The sequence below is a fragment of the Ascidiella aspersa genome, chromosome 6, assembly GCF_963924565.1.
Source record: "Ascidiella aspersa chromosome 6, kaAscAspe10.2, whole genome shotgun sequence".
Taxonomy (NCBI): Eukaryota; Metazoa; Chordata; class Ascidiacea; order Phlebobranchia; family Ascidiidae; genus Ascidiella; species Ascidiella aspersa.
In genome coordinates this window covers 8,938,978-8,951,099 of record NC_139452.1, presented here as the reverse complement: position 1 = coordinate 8,951,099, position 12,122 = coordinate 8,938,978, and the positions used below count along the sequence as shown (strand labels likewise).

Here is a 12,122-nt window from a genome sequence, read left to right as displayed (position 1 = left end):
GCCAAGTTCACCTCAATTAAATCTGTGCGAAACAACAATCACTATACATTTAGACGAGAAATACGTCGGGTTTTTTGTTTCTGCGTCTGCCTCGGTGATCTACGTGTAAAGCCAAAATTGCATGTGTGGTTTCGAATTAACGCCTGTAACCGGCTTAAAAAGTCGCAGATGACTTTCCATGTGGTTGCTTGTGAAAACCGAGATGTTTATTCGCTCTGGAAGTTCCGAATTTAAGACGAGATTCCGCAATTTAATGAATTTATGCTCGAGGCGCTTAAGTGGCGGAATTTTACGTTGTGATCTGTGCAAACCACTGTCTTAAGACCGTTGTTTGTGCTGTAATGCCAATTCTATCTGAAGCATATGAAAAAAATTCGCGTTTTACTTTGTGTTCGCCAAATGGCTCGAGTTCGATTTAACAATTCTTTAAACCATATGACATATACGGCGTGGACATTATCTCATTCAGAGGACGCCTGATCCATAAACGATAAATCGAAAAGAAAATAGTTAGTTATAATAAATAACGCCATTTCATTTTCATTGTTCATATTCGGATATAAGCCTGTCAACACTGCCAGTAGAATCACAAAGAGTGAAAAAAGATCTAAAACAACTCTACTAAAAGACAGAATACTGCACTTACACAAAAAACAGTAACATCAGTTCTGCTAAAAACTGAAAACACAAAGAAAATACTGTAGTATTTGGTATGTTAATAAAGTTGTTTTATATCTCTTTTAACCTATTGTGTTTTATGGGGATTTAAGGGAACACAACAACCCTTATCCTCAACCACCTCTTAGGTTCCTGAGCCCCCCCAAAAGTGAAAAAATCACCCCCCCCCATAGGATCCAAGTTTTTATACGATGACCAGCACTATATGAGGGCGTCATATCGGTTGCAATAACGTGTAAAAAACGTGATTTTCGGAAAGCGGTGTTGTGACCTTTTTCCCGCAATCATTGAAAATAGCTGCGCTTTTGAACTTTTTTTCACTACATCCCTGAATACGACCCTATAATTATAACTAGGGGTTTCCGATAATTGAAATCTTATGTCGAACCGATACCCGTAATGTTTAACAAAATGTTCCGCAATCCAAAACCACATGACGTCATTGCTATGCCCAAAGAGTTAAATGGCATTTTTCTCGTTTTCTATAGTAGGCCATCATTTGTTTTAGCTAAAAAACTAAGAAGTTTAGTTACATAGTTGTGCTTTTCTATTTTTTGATAACTTAACCTTGCAAGATATAACTACAGTTTAAGGTCGGATATGTCTTTTAAAATCCTGTGTTAATTTGGTATCGCATGAGCACCTAAAATGTCAGACGAGTACGGATTATACCGCGGGTATCGGCTCCGATCCGATTTTATCGGACATCCCCAAGCATAATAGTAGAAAACAACCCCAAACTGTGTTAGAGAAGCATATTTCGCAAACTTCTAACCCGGTAATCAATCATGCTCGAATGAAATCCCATTTGGGCACAATTGAAATCCCGAAATAGCGAGCAGTGGCAAAAAACACGCTTTTAAAATTAGTCGAATCTGAAACCGGGAAAGTTCAGAAACGACGCGATGATTAGCCCTATACGGCTAAGCACCAGAAAAACTAAAGATCGACAGAATTTCCTTACCGGATACCGCTAAATAGCAGCAACATTTTTCGAATACAAACAGCGCTATAAAGGCTACAAATCATCTCAGTTGGTCCTAAGGCAGAACTTCAAAGGTCGGCCGGATGTTGTTAACTCGAAGTTGCTGCCCAGGGGACAAAATACACACAGGAAATTATTAGTTCCAAGGCTTTAACGGCCAGGCGCAGCGCCGCCGAGGTTTTACGACTTTTAAGCAAACACAACGGCATTGTGTATGCGTGCGCTTGCACAATACGCAATACGAGAGCGTGGCGCTCGATGCACACACACACGCCGTTAATCGCAGATGGTACGAGGTGCTAAAACTTTTCTCCATAGCTTCATATGCCTATTGGAAAAAACACCCGCGACATGCCGCTGATTAAACTGCTGATACCACCGTTAATTCATTGCCCGCTATATTGGTTTATCGTGATACGCCTTTCAGATTTTATCCAGCTTTTACGAAGCGCTACAGCAGGAGTTCACGACTTGGGCGCGCAGTTTAACGGGAGAAAGTGCCATTTGTCGAAAGCGAGTCGTCGTTCAAACACGGGCGAGCCCGGTTACTTTTTTTGCCGCTACTCAACAACCCCATAACGTCAGAAAAGTCCCACTTGTGTGACGGTCGACGGTGGCCGATAATACATTTCAAGTACCAACGATCGTCGGAACTCGATGACTCTTCAGGTGTATTTTTGTGTCGGTGAAATCCCGCAATTATAAACAGCTGGGGCACAAACGTCAAACCATCGCAACACGATACGGACGTTAATTTCAAAATAGCGATCAAAATGTTAGAGTATTATTTTTATTCTGTGTTTCAAGTATGTTTGTTAACTATGATATATCATATTTTTTCATATCATATGACCCAAAACGTATCTTCGTGATAATTCTTGGTCAAATAGGAAAAGGTGCCCTGTATAGTAAAATACTAACAATCCTTGTTACCTGCCTAGAGGCTTTTTATTTTCGCGCTTTATTTATCTTAGAAAATATGTTTTAATCTCATGAGCAAATTCGCAAACCTTTCTCCGTTTTCCCGGTTTGCACTGATGCCTTTTTTACTTGTTGTTTGGTGTTAAACACTATATTGCTATTGTTTTGTGGAGACAGTTATCATGTTAGCTACAGAAATGTCATAAATATATATAAATTATTTGTAAATGTTTGCGAAACGTAATTTACTTATTTCGTCGGAAATGTCTTTAAAAAAATGTCTAGTTCCATATACTAGCTCTTCACTAACAAAACTACCAATTCCCCATATTGACTGTATTGCATCGTGAGAATTCCGAAACTCCAACAGACGCTTGTCTTAGATTGTTATGGTCCACAAGGACCATAATAACACATATCACGCATGCAAGAAAATATAGCGCGAACGTCATGTTTGTTTGCTCTTGCCTTGTGTTTTTTCTATCTATAGGGCCCCGCGATTTTATCTGCAAGCCTTCATACGGGGATTGAATGCGGCCGCAAAGGGGTGCACGACCGCAGACAGTCTACTTCCGTTCTCCCCAACTTGAAACGCACGTGTAACAATATTGAAAGGGCTTCGCTCATAACCTTAAGTTACCGCCGTACACCTTATAACCGCACAACTTGGTGCTTTGTTAAAAGCAGACGATACGGAAGATTTTGGGCGAAAGGCGGCGGCCCCTTCTCCCTGGGTTTTTGATGACGTCAGAATGAGACGGGGCTGCGGGTTTTCTGTTTGCGATATGCCACGTGGTTGAAACAAACGATAGATACGTCACAGGGGTATAGGCAAACTGTAAAAAAACTTGCAATAAGATAAAGGGTGCGCCCTGTCGACGTGACTTTGCCATTGGCCGGAAAAAATACGCCGAATTACGTCACGTGCCCTTTGTCGACGAAACAAGCGAGCTGCTGTGATCGCTAAATAGGGGGGTGTGACAGCAGACAGTGAATAGGGGGCGTGACCGCAGACATTGTAATGTGCGTCGGCTCTTTAGAATCAAAGGGGTGGACGCATGGGCGATCTTGCATACAACCGCATTTCAGACTGTGTTTATCCCTCTTGCCTCCTGCCGTTTCCCTTAAAACTTGAGCTTGCTTTTACTCGTCCTGCGTTCGTCACTTTGCAATTTGGCGTTTCAAAAATAAACCCAGACACCCATCGCTGCGCGCGCGTACAAGGGAAACGTATTTTAGGGTTAGTCGAAAACGGAAGACTGCACTCGCGCTTTCGCTACAGATTTATTTCCGACTTTTGGGCCGCAACAAAGATTCGCTTGTTGCTGTTTTGTGGTTCACAGGTAACACCAGTGTTGGTGTTTCTTAAGGTCGCCTGCGTCAGTCGCAACGGCCGAAAATAGCCGAGCGGTTGAACGGTGTTGGCTTTCAATCACTGTGCGATTGACGCGCGAATGAGACTATTTTGGAGATGTCGAACAACCACGTCTGTTATATGCAAAGTGTGAAGTCACCTTAATTTTATAGGCCAGTGGATTGCAACTTCTTACGGTCCCGAAGAAGGTTGCTTTTGTATGGGCTTTGATATTCTTACTACGTCCTACTACTACTTTAAACCATCATGCTCCAAAGTCAAATAACATATAGTTAAACGCATTTCGTAAAAACACTTAAAATACTTTTTTATTAAACTCGGTTTGAGAAGCCTCTGCCCGTGACCTGCCTATAGGAACATTGCTTCTCAACCCGAGATTCGTAAAGAGGTATTAGAAAACATAAATAAATTCTATCCTTTTGTAATATCCTTTGCAATACATGATTTATAGAGTTGGTTACTATCTATAACTGTTCAATATTAATCACAAATGTCTAGCCTTTAGTTCGAAATTTTATAATTATTGAGTATACTTCACAGAAAAACACGAAAAAATGACCATGGTGGGTTTAAATTGAAATCATAAGGTTCATCGTTTGCCATTAGAACTGTTTTATCTAGTTATTAGTTAAGATTCACAAAATCTTGAATTCAATCAAATGGTACAAAGTTCACTTTTCCAAACGACAAAAGGCAAAAATGCTGATGTATCATCATTTTAAAACCGAAAAAAGTTTAGCTATATGATTTAAAAAGAAATTTCCTTTGGCACACAATGTCAGGTGATGTTAAATACCAGATCACGATTTACGTCAAACTAAAAGTTTATTGAAGTTAAACAGCCATATAGGCGTTCGCGTTACATGAGTGTATTTCGAAAAATTCTCCCAACCTCTTTAGAGCCCAGTGCAAAGACATATTTCCGTACATATACGGCCGAGTGAATGACTAACCAGGGTTGGGCATTACCATTTTTAATTTGTGACGCGCATAATCAAACGCCGAAAGTACATTCGGCCTATGACCCATGACACCCGAGATGCCAAGTTCGGCATGGACCTCTCCTTTGCGAAAGGACAACAACAACCTATTGAGAATGGTAACACAAAACCGCCGATTGTCAACTCAAACTCATAGCACGAGCGTCAAATTACACCTGCAGTAAGCCGTAGCGTTAAGCCTTGTACTCAGCGGTCGTCGGTGCATTTAAGGCATCAGGTTACGCCAAATCCTCAATGAAAAACCGATTTTCCTCTGAAGTATCCATTTTCGAGGGTCGATAACGAGCGCGCTAATGTATGCACAATGGTGCCTTGCTTATCTGGATTTTCGTTTTTCGCACAATTTTGAAGAGAAGACCGCGGTGTATATACCTTTATGTGCCTTTTTTACAGATAAAATCGTGTTGATGTTGTGCTGCTGAGGTGTTTTAAGCTTTTGGACTACAAAAGCACCGAGCTCGAAAATCGTTGCTAACCGTGCTAAGGCAAATACTCCAACTTCATCAAAGCGCCCGGATTATCTCTTTGAGAGTTCTTTTTTTGGAAAATCCACGAAAAGACACTGTTTGGTGCCGCATTGGACCATGGCGCCGGTAAGCCAGGCCGGCAGTTTCTCCACACTGGAGCCTGTTTGCCCATAGGAGGTGTTTTTGTCACGACGACTAGTCACGAGTTGCACATCTTCCCAATATAACAGGTTTCAGTTTTTTCAGCCCTTGTCATTGGTGACGGTGCGTTTTTTAGGCAACAATGCGACTTGTAACGCACGACAAACGTTGGTCATACTAAATACTAATACTATACCAAGTTTATAAGCAAGCTGTTCATGATGGTTAAAGCCTTGTGTGTCACGAAAAGAGCCCGCCTTTTTTTCTGGGGAAACCTAGTTTGGGAAGAATAACCTAAATACCTACCATAGTTTAAACTTACATATACCACCAACACAAACAAAAAGGGTAAAATGGTTAACTTCTGCACAGGAAAAATTGGCAACAACAGCCATTACACCATTTTAAAATGTTCCGATAGAATGCCAAAGTTTAACTGCGATAAATTATCATGATTAGTATAATTTAAAAAACAATCTGTTTTAAAATATATCTATTAAAATGATATAAATTCATTGTTTAAATTAAATACACTGTTATGATTTGAGACACTAATACATCTGTTGTATTATAAAAACATATGCTGCCCTAACATACAATATCAAATATTTGTTGACAGCTTGAGCCTTTAACAAGCAGGTTAAATATTTTTAAATGACAAAGCGCATTAGGCCTACAGCCTACAAAATAAACTAATACATTTTATGCGTTTACTTGTGAATATTGGTATAACCCTCTTGGTACCTTAGATGCTTAAAGATGAAAAAGAAGAATTTTTCACACTGGGTAAATGGACGAAGTTACCGCAAACCAATTAAGTGAGGTTTAACCAGGCACTCTGCCAAGCTGGTACGCGTGTAATCCGAAGGGAATTCTATTGAAGGCAAGCGAAATCAAAGGCCTCTTGAAAAGATCAAAGTGAGGTGCCCATTTTTACCGTCGAACCGGCAGACACCAACAACAGTTAAACGTTGGATCCTTCGCCATCAAACACACAATTAAAGTGAATGTCAGATATCACGCTTTAAAAAATGAAATGTATAGTTCATTCATCTTGTTGATTGAGTAAATGTTATTATGATTTATAGGCTTCATTGGACAACGGTTTATATGGAAAAGTTTATTAGGTTGCTTCATATGTTTTTAAAAACTATGCCAATCTAGCAAGCTTTAACTTATATTTAGTAATTATTGAACTACTTTTCCTAAAATAAAATAGTCATAACCTACAAGGATGGAGTAACACGTCATTTTAAAGACAACGTAAAAGTGAACGACATTTGTGTGAATCTTTATTCCTAGAAACTAAGATTTAAAAAAAATATCAAAGCCCAGACAGAACTATATAGGTGTCATTTTGAACGTTTCAAATAACTCTTAGTAACTAATAGTTATTCGAAACGTTTAAAATGATATACCTACTTCTGAATGGTCTTTGATAACCTTACTATACGTCATAAATACAACTGCCAGCCATTATGCTTAAAAATAAAGATCTATTCGACACGGGAACACATGGCTACGTTATATTGGAGCTGTGTAATTCAACGATGTTGCCTTCTATCTTGTTGACATAAGAGATTGAAAATGTTTTGACTATAGCAAGGGGCTTAGATGATAATATGTGGAGACATTGGTGCTTTGATTGCAAAAGTATTTATTTGTGAATTTCATGAGATGATCGACTTACCATGGCAACTAGAATGCCATGTGCACAAACAGATTCGTTAGGCATACTAAAATAGACGGAATTAATGCGCAAGTCTTTAAAACTCGGATTTAAAAAAAAAAACTTTCCGACAACGATTCCATTGATAGCTTGAAGCAGAGTAAAGCATAATCCGTCGTAAACCTAAAGGGGGGCTCGTCGGTTAAATATTAATGAAGGACATACGGACACATGGGTCTTTGCGTACGTCACTAGAAACACATAATTTCTTTGTGCACGTTTCCAAACAGTTAACCGGATATCTTAGTGGCCCACTCCACGTACCGTATTCGACGGTCATCTGTTTGCCGACGAAATCACCAATTATCGTAAACCTATTTTAAGGCGTCCTGTTGGTTTTCTGTTTGGCTTTTGTCGCACTTCCGGACTTGGTAAATATGGGTGGTGGGACGCTTTCAGGGTCTTAACCTTTTTTTGTAAATTTACCCAGCACTGTCGAAATGTTCGGTTAAAAATACGACAAAAACATCGCGTTGGGAATCGTTTTATTTTCCTTCCATAGCCGTCAATCAGGGATGTAGAAAACATAGACTTGGACAACTAAATAATTCTCGTTGGATATTTCAACAAATTATAGCGATATTCTGCTAATTTTAATCTAATTTGTGAAAAGTTTGTGTGCCCTAATTCAGTTTTAATCTAATTTATACTTGAACCTAAAATGCCACTTTTACAAATATTGAAATAAGTAGTTAGATTTATTAATTTTTACAGCCTGAAAAGTTTCTAAACCTTTGACTCCAACATTCCTATGAGAACAAATGCGATTATATCAAAAATGATTGTGGGTTGATTAAACCACATTCTAGTTTAACTGCTAGTTTTACGATTTCTGTAATTTATATTATAATCCAATTAAAAAAATGCTTTATTTTAAAAATCCAATCTAATTTAAAATAACTGATAAAACTCTAGTTGTCCAGGTCTCGTACAAAAGACTATTCAATCCCCAGAAAATCGTCCCTATCAAATCTGTCCCGATCACCTGCTACTGCAGTGTGAGTCAACTTTTGACGCAAACTCGTGACTGACATTCCTGAACGGCTACGGATCGGCGCTGGCATGCATACGCCAATATGCCCCGAGACCAGCCGAGTCCGAAGCCAGTCGGGCGAACGCGGGGAATTTCTGTGACGTAACAATCAGAGGCGTGTTTCGAAATGACGAGTCTCGAAAGCTAGCCGGGGTCGCCGGAGAAAGCTGGTCACCGCTTGGAATTCGTCAGGCGATGGGATTCTTGACGTAATAGGCATCACACGCGCCCCGTAGAACTGGTAATTCACCTCATTATCTCGAGGAAATACGACACGATTTTGTGTAAACTCCTAACGATGCCATTTCGTACAGCATGGAGAAACTGTAACGTTGTACAGCAAGGGTGTAAGCAGTGACGTATGATAGCCATATTCGGCAAAAAGTTACTGCGTTCTTTCGAATTATCAAAAGGCCTTTTATGTTGGTACAAATCAACGGCTATATCCAATAGTTTTAATAACTGCTTGTTAAAACGGCTCTTTTAAGCTATGTTAAATGTATACTATTAAGCTATTCTACAGTAGATGATGTTGGTACTGAGTTTATTTGAATTCCGTTATTTTGTCTTGTTCATTAAACAACGTTTGGGCTCCGGTGGCATGTGTAATAGTTATAGTAAAGGCAATTAATACAAATTTGTAATCTTGTCATCATTCTCTGTCCCTAACTCATAAGTTTATGAAGCAGGAATTCTTTACGCGCAGAAGAAAAATTCCAAGTATATGCTCTTAAACTGATGTCATATTTCACTGCGCAGTGGTGCGCGGTATATTTAACCTAATCAAAGTGTTACTACAAGTGTACATCATTAAACGTCTATTCAACCCACTAAACACCGACGTCCAGTCGAGACACATCTGTGGTTACGGTACTGTGTCCAAACGGCGTAAAAGTTCCATAGTATCATAATTTGAACAAAAAGCATTGATTATAGTCATTAAATTACTGGATATAAGTATCCAAACGAAACAACAAGAAATAATAGATTTTCACATCCAATAATACATAGAACGCTTGTTTTAAAACAACTACTTGATGTTACCAGGTGGGATGGCTTCTTTAAACAACATAAATGATCATAAAAAACCCTGATTTTAGTCATCAAATTACAATATATTTCAGTATACAAACGAAAAAACAAGAAATAATAGATTTTCTTAGCCATTTTATAGTGGGGCCCTTGTTTTTAAAATAACTTCCTGATCTTACCATGTAGGATAGCTCCTGAAAAACGTTTACCGTCATATTTTGACCAGTTTGTTCATTTCAAAGTATTAACTAGGCAGAACAAAACCATTAGCTCGACCACGTGTTGGACAAACATGTTCCAAAGCGCGATTCGGCTCGATGCATTTCGCAACTTCGTAACCCAATCTAAACACGAGGCGACCGAGGCGTGTTTCGAAATGGAACAAGGCTGAAAAAACACCTGCCCCAGCTTAGCGACGCCCCTCGGCCAACCTAGGATCGCTAGGAATGTGCCTGTGGTGTGTTTGGGCACGCCCGCGGACGCCCCCAGCGCGCCCACAAACAAACCAGGCGACGTCGCGTCGTCGTTCGCTCAGCGCGCTTCGCCGGATCTTGCGCAATCGCGAGAAACTTCGCGCGCTTGTCACGTGGTCGCCTTATAAGGAGAGCGCCCTCGTGACCATTTTGCTGTCGCGACCGGCTCGTATAAAAGCTTCGCACGGTTGCGTCACCTCATTCTAGCTGCGAACGTCGAACTGTACAGAGTGCCGTTTTGTGTGTCTAGCTTTGTACAGCTTCTTTTTGAAAAACTCTTTTAAAAAAAGTTGTGTTTTTTCTTGTCTACTGCCTCATCATGGGCCCCCACTGGCAATGATTCTGGACCGGCGGTCTGGAATCGCGAAAATCGACTCGCCTTGCATTGGTGGCAAAAGGAAAAGCAGATTTGCAAGCAACTTTTTTGGACCGTATTTCGTCGCGCCGACAACGACAAGCTGTATCCGTCGGATTTCATCGTGTGCTATTCAGAAACAATACAGAACAATGCTGATGCCTAGTAGCGGCTTAAAGGCTACGCCGACAAACTCTGCTAGCAGGATTGTGTCGGAGACTGGCCCGAGAACTGTTCCGGGTCCGGTTCCTCGAGCGAACGCAGGGAATGCTATTAAGCACGAGCGTTTGCAAGGGGACTGATGCGCAGAAAAAAAAACACAAGCTTCATAGACGAAAAAACAAAAAAGAAAAGAGAAAATTTTTGTTTCTATGAAAAAAAATCTACCAAAGCAAAACTGCATCAGCCTCTCGGCGCGTCCGCTAGTTTTATTCAAAGACTCTTGAAACGCAAGAGCGACTGGAGAAAGCTGAGCTTGATATTGAAAGACTGTTTGTGAGCTGCGAGGCCTCAGGGATTCATTGATTTTGATGAGAGGACTTCGACAGCCACGTTTGAAAACCGAAAAACAAGCAAGCTCAAGCACCTCGAAAGCTACATCAGCAGTTTCGACTATTGTGTGTATCGAATGCTGTTTCTCCCGCCTTCAAATAAACTCTTTGTGTGGTACAACGCAAAAGAAGAAGAGCAACCGGAGTCGAATTTATTGTAAGTTTATTGCCCGTTGTAATTTTATTTCGCTTAATAACCGTTAAGACTTTACGACTGCAACTGGTTTTGCTTAAAACGTTCCCGCTAAGATCTTTCTTATTGGAAATGTGTCGCATTTGCATATTGTGCTTTAAACATGCCTTGCCTCATTTCCAGATTGACTCCAAGCCATGCGTGACGTCATCTTCGTGCTGCTACGTCACTCGTGGTTCCGATGAAAAAGCACCCGAGGAACAGTTACAGCCTCGAGCCATGGCAAAAATAGCAAAACGTTTCACCGAGATGCCGTTTATCGCTTCGGGTGTGATTCATATTTTTGTTGTGTTTAACTTATTCCGGGTGTTGATCGGAATAATTTCCTTTTATGGTACGACGCCCCATTGGTGTCAGTTCGTGCCAAACTATTTCGTGCTTTTACTTTCCGTTTTGCCAAAGTCTTGTTTGTATTTTCTTTGCCAATTTTTCTTTCTAAAGTTGAAATCACGGCGTATACCGATTTATTCACATGGCGTTTTTATCGAATAGAAATTCAAAACCGGAAAGTTGGCTTGGTCTGTTTCGTGACGTCAGTTTTCAAACTTTCTAGGAGTAGGTTTCATTGCAACACATTTAAACAGTTAAATAGACAGAAATTAGGATTAGGCAAAAAAATTAGGATTAGGCAAAACATACAATAAAAAAACGTTGCCGTTAACTAGAACAGTTGAAACGTATAGAATTAATAATAAAACAAAACAAGCATAAAACAAAGGCAGCATTCCCAAAAAACCTGAAGGTATAGCAAAAAACTCTTCCGAGCAAGGTTTCGGTAAACATTTGGAAAATATAAACTATCCAATGAAATCTAGACCAGTGGTTCTCAACCTTTTTAGCTTACGGGACCGGTAAAGTTTCAAAACAAGTTTTGCGGACGGACAAGTTTTGCGGTTTTCCGGTGGACCTTCAAAAATAAAAATCAACCTAAAATTTAATAACGCAATAGTTGCAACTAAAACACTGTTATCTTTCACATACAACTGGTCTTAAAGTTGAAGACTTCAACGAGTTGTAGCCTACTTTTATACAGTTGGCCAAAACACTTGCAGCATTGTGACGACACAATGAAGTTCAAAGTAGACCTTCAACTAACTCATATAAGTTACGTGACAATGCAGCAAATTACGAAGCTGGCGAACTTCTTAATTTGATGGATAAGCCTTCAACATCTTGAGTTTTGCAATT

The 12,122-nt window shown here is 39.9% G+C and overlaps 1 long non-coding RNA gene across 1 annotated transcript; it reads left to right on the top strand.

Moving 5' to 3' along the window:
* The first annotated feature begins 10,048 nt into the window (after positions 1–10,048).
* Positions 10,049–11,447, top strand: LOC146139542 (uncharacterized). The gene is made up of 2 exons (XR_014501303.1): positions 10,049–10,898; positions 11,058–11,447. It is a non-coding gene; the product is annotated as an uncharacterized LOC146139542 (long non-coding RNA).
* The last annotated feature ends 675 nt before the right edge of the window (positions 11,448–12,122 follow it).